This window comes from Homalodisca vitripennis, chromosome 2 (assembly GCF_021130785.1).
Source record: "Homalodisca vitripennis isolate AUS2020 chromosome 2, UT_GWSS_2.1, whole genome shotgun sequence".
NCBI lineage: Eukaryota > Metazoa > Arthropoda > Insecta > Hemiptera > Cicadellidae > Homalodisca > Homalodisca vitripennis.
This window is the reverse complement of record NC_060208.1, coordinates 143,494,037-143,500,604: the sequence shown is the minus strand read 5'-3', so window position 1 is coordinate 143,500,604 and position 6,568 is coordinate 143,494,037.

The window sequence follows — 6,568 nt, the reverse complement described above, 5'->3', positions numbered from 1 at the left end:
AAATGTATTAAATTGTGAATGTTTTTGTTAATCATTTAATTGCTACTTGTATGTTTTAATAAAATAACTACCTTAAAAATTTCGCAATTGACATTTTAACATGATTTTATAAAAGGGTTTATCAGCACGGCCATAACGAAGTAATTTTGTTTTGTATGAAGACATACATTAAATCAAACATCTAGTTATGTGATTTTACATTTAAAAACAAATTTAAAACCTGTTTCTAGAATTATATTATTTTTATAAATTGCCTTTTATAAAGACAGACTGAATCACTTCAATATGCCCCGTGTATCATTTGTACTCAATTGGGAAGACGTCACTGTCCAGAATATTGCTTGCCATTTGTCAATCACGATGACGTCACGGACTCACCTGGTCCCAGCTGATATTGACAGGTTCCATCGTTCAGTGCCACACAACAGAACCTGCTAGTTCGAAAAGGTATTTTTTCCAAACGAATTGTTTTAATTTTTGCACCGCGTACTCACTGTTTAGTAGTATCACTTTAGTGGGTCCGCTCAAGTGACTGGATATTATATTCGTATTCACTCAGATAAAGTCTAACATTCCCTTGTAAAACGTACCATATAACATTTTCAACTCAACCCTTTAGGATCAGAGGCAGTGCTATGGAAATAAACGCCGTGTGCTTAGAGAGGTGTGTGCTATAGTGTTTAGAGGACACACAATACCGATGTCCCCACAGAATTATAGCACAGTAGCCAGTAGCTCCCCACTATCAATAGTGCATTAGTGGTGTATGGTGGTGAAACTATGATATAGTGTTTAGAGAGCACACAATACCGATGTCCCCACAGAATTATAGTACAGTAGCCAGTAGCTCCCCACTATCAATAGTGCATTAGTGGTGTGTGGTGGTGAAATTATGATATAGTGTTTAGAGAGCACACAATACCGATGTCCCCACAGAATTATAGTACAGTAGAGCCAGTAGCTCCCCACCTATCAATAGTGCATTAGTGGTGTGTGGTTGGTGAAAATTATGATATAGTGTTTAGAGAGCACACCAATACCCGATTCCCCAAACGAGAATATAGATACAGTAAGCCCAGTAAGCTCCCCACTATCAATAGTACATAAGTGGTGTATGGTGGTGGAAACTAAAATATGATATAGTGTTTAGAGAGGCAACAACAATACCGATGTCCCCACAGAATTATAGTACCAGTAGCCAGTTAGCCGACCCCACTACTCAATAGTACATTAGTGGTGTTAAAGTGGTGGTGAAACTATGATATATGTGTTTAGAGAGCACACAATACCGATGTCCCCGACATGAAATTATAGTACAGTAGACCCAGTAGCTCTCCCACTATCAATAGTACTATGTTAGTGGTTGGTGGTGGTGGTGAAAATTATGATATAGTGTTTAAGAGAGCACACAATACCGATGTCCCCACAGAATTATAGTACACTAGCCAGTAGCTCCCCACCTATCAATAGTAACCATTAAGTGGTGTATGGTGGTGAAACTAGCATTATACTGTTTAGAGAGCACACAATACCGATTGTCCCCGCAGAATTATAGGTACAGTAGGCCAGTAGCTCCCCACTATCAAAGTAGTTACATATTGGTGTATGGTGGTTGAAACTATGATATAACTGTTTTAGAGATCACACAATACCCGAGATATCCCCCACATAATTATAGCACAGTGTAGCCAGGAGCTTCCCCCACTATCAATAGTGCATTAGTGGTGTATGGTGGTGAAACTAATGATATACCTGTTTAGAGAGCACACAATACCGATATCCCCCACATAATTTATAGCACAGAGTGAAGCCAGGAGCTCCCCACTCATCAATAGTGCATTAGTGGTGTATGGTGGTGAAACTATGATATACTGTTTAGAGAGCACAAAAACAATACCGAATATCCCCACATAATTATAGCACAGTGTAGCCAGAGGAGCCTCCCCCCCTATCAATAGTGCTTTAGTGGTGTATCGGGTGGTGAAACTAATGATATACTGTTTAGAGAGCACACAATACCGATATCACCACAATTAATTAGAGCCACAGTGTATGCCAGGGAGCTCCCCAACTATCAATAGTTGCCTTAGTGGTTAAATGAGTGAAAATCTATGATATACTGTTTTACGAGAGCACACCAATACCCATGATCCCCACATAATTAATAGCACAGTGTAAGCCAGGAGCTCCCCACTATCAATAGTGCATTAATTGGTGTTGTGGTTTGGTGAAAACTATGATAATAGTGATTTAAAATGAGCACTACGAATACCGATGTCCCCACATAATTTATAGCATAGTAAGCCTGTAGCTCCCTACACTTATCAATGTAGGAACATTAGTGGTGAAATGGTGGTGAACACTATGATATTACTGTTTTGAGAGCACACAATACCGATGTGTCCCCACCTTAATTATAGCACAGTGGTAGCCAAGGAGCCCCCCACTATCACAATAGTGCATTAGTGGTGTATGGTGGTAGAAACTATGAAATATACTGTTTAGAGACACACAATTACCGATATCCCCACATAATTATAGCACAGTGTAAGCCAGGAGCTACCCCACTATTCAATAGTGCCATTAGTGGTGTATGGTGGTGAAACTGATGATATACTTGTGGGTGTTTAGAGAACCCACAATAACGGATATCCCCACATAATATAGCTGCACAGTGGGTAAGCAGGAGCTTCCCCCCTATCAATAGGTGCATTCGTTGGTGTATGGGTGGGTGAAAAACGCTATGATATACTGTTTAGGAGAGCACACAATACCGATATCACCCCACATAAATTAGAGCACAGTGTAGCCAGGAGCTCCCACTATCAATAGTGCTATTAGTGGTAAATGGTGGTGAAAAACTATTGAATATTAACACTGTATTAAGAGCACCACAATAAACCCATATCCCCTCATAATTATACGCACAGTGGTAGCCAGGAGCTCCCCACTATCAATAGTGCATTATTGGAGTGTTGGTGGTGGTGAAACTATGATATAGTGATTTTTAATGAGCACACAATACCGATGTCCCCACATAATTTATAAGCATAGTATGCCTGTAGCTCCTCACTATCAATAGTGACATTAGTGGTGTATGGTGGTGAAACTATGATATACTGTTTTGAGAGCACACAATACCGATGTCCCCACATAATTATAGCACAGTGTAGCCAGGAGCCCCCCACTATCAATAGTGCATTAGTGGTGTATGGTGGTGAAACTATGATATACTGTTTAGAGAGCACACAATACCGATGTCCCCACATAATTATACCACAGTAGCCAGTAGCTCCTCATATAGTATTTATATAACACACTGTCTATGGTTTCCAGAGTGTTAGGTATTCCAGTAGTGAGTAGATAGTAAAATTTATCACGTAAAATATCAGTCTATAATGCTGAAAAAAAAAAAATACAAATAATCAGAGGAGTGTGGAGTTGAAATATAATACAAACGTGTAGTTGATTCAAAAAGTGTTGACAGTGATGCGCAACCCACCCATCCTATGACGTAGTGACATGCCTGTTAACATACAGTACGGTCAACAGTAACGCTAACTCTTCTGTTTAGGCCTACATATTGTTATCAATGTTGAATAACTGATGTTGCCTATTTATCATTTAGTGATAAGTCCACATCAACCTTTCCCAACACATCAAATATAGCTTAGGGAGGAGAGAAAACGTAATGTATAATTTAATCAGGTAAAGTTAAACTCTTTCTAACACAAACTGGATACCAACAGTTTAAACTTCCAGACCATCATCAATGACCAGACAGGCGGATTGCTTGCAAGGACAGGATCGCTCAGCGGTCACCTATCCAAGCAGCGTATGGTCTACGTGGTCTTTCCCCGTATTCTCTCCCCAATTAGTCTCAGCCCTATAGGCTCTTCGCGCTGTGGGCGGAGCTCTGAACACTCCCCATAACATTCTCTTAACACTCGGTGAATTTAATAAAGGCGTCTCACTGAGGTTAGGAGCTAGGACTGATCTATATAAATTGCTAGTTAACTACCGGCCAATCAGGCTCTGAGCAGTTCTTCCATTGAGACATCTGTATTCTGTTTCGTATGTTACGGAAATATTGATGGAGTTGATTATCACATTTCAATTGCTCATAGAAGGGAATCGCGGCTATATCAGGTCACCAAATAGCTACATATGTAGAGCAGGACATGTAAAATCGTTCAATTATAATTATAGTTCAGTTTTAACTGTAGACATAACTTAACATACATTCTGTTAGTTATTTTATTCTTTCTCTTTTCAGTTTTCTCTGCATTCTTTGTAGAGGTTGCAGTGGTTCCGGAGCAATCGTTTGCATTTGACTGGCGAGAAAACTAATATTATTGATTTCAAGATTGTGGGTTCTGTGGGTGACGGTTTATAGAAGTTCCAAATTTGATAAGATGAAGTCTCCTTCTGACGTTGCGTAAAGTTCCTTCGTAGACAGAAACCTGTATTTGTTCCCCTCAAGCTAACGATGTCTATGTGAGGATGAGCTCAGGATTTTTTTGCTGAGGCGCTTATCTGCTTTTGCTGACAATGAACATTTGTTAGCGGCTTATTATTATATATCCATTTCTATCATACGCGGTTGAAATGTAGGGCTCTGAACGTACTAGAACTAAACTAATATTCATGCCCCAAAAGAAAGCAGTGAGAAATATCTTTAAAAATTTGCAGCGTACTTCATGCAAATCTCTTTTTAAGGAAAATAAAGTTCTAACCTACCCATCCATTTATACTTTACATGTTGTTAAATTTGTCCACAATAACATGATCTTGTTCAAACCAGGCCTACCAACACACAATTCCATTCTCCGATAAATTTTCAAAATTCCCATCCCCAAACATAGAACTACTATTTTTGAGCATCATCTTCACTTTAATGGAATCAGGCCGTACAATGCGCTTAAGGCCACAGGAGCTTAAGGCCAAGATGTCCTTTCAGTCATTTGGAAGGATGGTGAAGAGACATCTTTTGCAGAGGTGTATTTACAGCATCAGGAATATTTTACACAATTAAGAACAAAGACAGTTATTTGTATAGTGTGTAGAATGAGGAGGACAATTAAGTTTCATCTGTCTCAAAATTAATAACTAGTAATTAAGGAACATTACTTTTACCTTCCAGGAAATATTATGTTATAAGTATTATGAATTATACTTCTTGACACTATTATACAGTTTTTTTATGTTCAAATAAATATGTTTTGGGTTGAGTGGAGTTGAGGGAGGATTAATGAATTCCACCGGCAACATAAAATCAAAGATTTCAACAAACTGTAGTAAAATGTTATAGTCCCTGTAATATTGTGTTACGTTAAAAGAGTATGTAGTGCTCGTGGCAGCTTGTAAGTATAGATTAACGATAACAAACAATCGCTAATTTAGTAGATTAATTTGAAAGAATTTAAAAAATACAATTGTACATCGGGAATTTATTTAATTGGAGAGCAAGAGCGAGACTAAAATGCAATGAAATTAAAGCAAACAAAATAATGACACTAGTTTTAATAAAGTATAATTTCAAAGGAATATAAAGAAGGCAATAAAATACCGGGAAGTGTTTAATTAGAGGGTAAGAGTGAGACTTCCTCAAACATAATTGTAATAAAATGAAAACATTTTTATTTTGTTTTTCTTTAAATAACGTCTTTAAGCTACCTTATTCTAGGTTGAACCGTCCTAGAAGTGTGCCGGGAGCAGCTCCAGCCTTGCATCAACCTCACCTCTCTGGATATTGTCCTTCGGGGTATGGCCAGGAGGAGTGCCTACTATCTTCATCAGGTGGGACTTTGGTCGGCCTCGGGCTGCAGCAGTTGGCACTGCACTCTAGTAGTAGCATTCTGATTCAGAGGAATACTCTGCACATGATGTCTGATCAGATGCCACACACATTTCCCTTTTACAAACCCTTTAACACATCTATACCCTCTAGGGAGGATTTGTCGGAGCAAATAAATCTATTCCACCAGCGGAGCTCGAATAGTTTACAGACAGCTCTAAAATAAAATGTGGAACAGATGCTGGAATTTTGGGAGTGAGGCCATGTAGGGAGTTGGTGGTCCCTGTGAGTCCGTATCCCACAGTCTTTCAGGCAGAAGTCGCAGCCATTATGGAGTGTGCTCGTGAGAATCTACGTCTGTGGTATATAAGAAAGGCGATCGGCATTTTCACAGATAGTCAGGTAGTACTGATGGCGCTGTACTCTTGTCTGTTCAATTCTAAACTTGTCTGGAATTGCTATTAAGTCGTTTCTTCCATTGCCATAATCAAAACAACGTGACTGTTTGTTGGGTTCCGGGTCATGAGGGGATTCCTGGGAACGAAAGAGTTGATAACCAGGCCAACCTGGGCCGGCATCCAATAAGATGGTACCTCAACCGTTGTGTAATATTTCTAGGTATTCTAGGGGCTGTCTCGAAATGGATTCGCGCTGAACAAGAGAGAAGGTGGAGGGCTGCTTCCGGGTCTGAGAATGAGCAGAATAGTTCTACAGTCGCCTTTCCCTGGGGTGGCAACTGACTTTCTCTCAATAAGTAGATCGGTGTCTTAT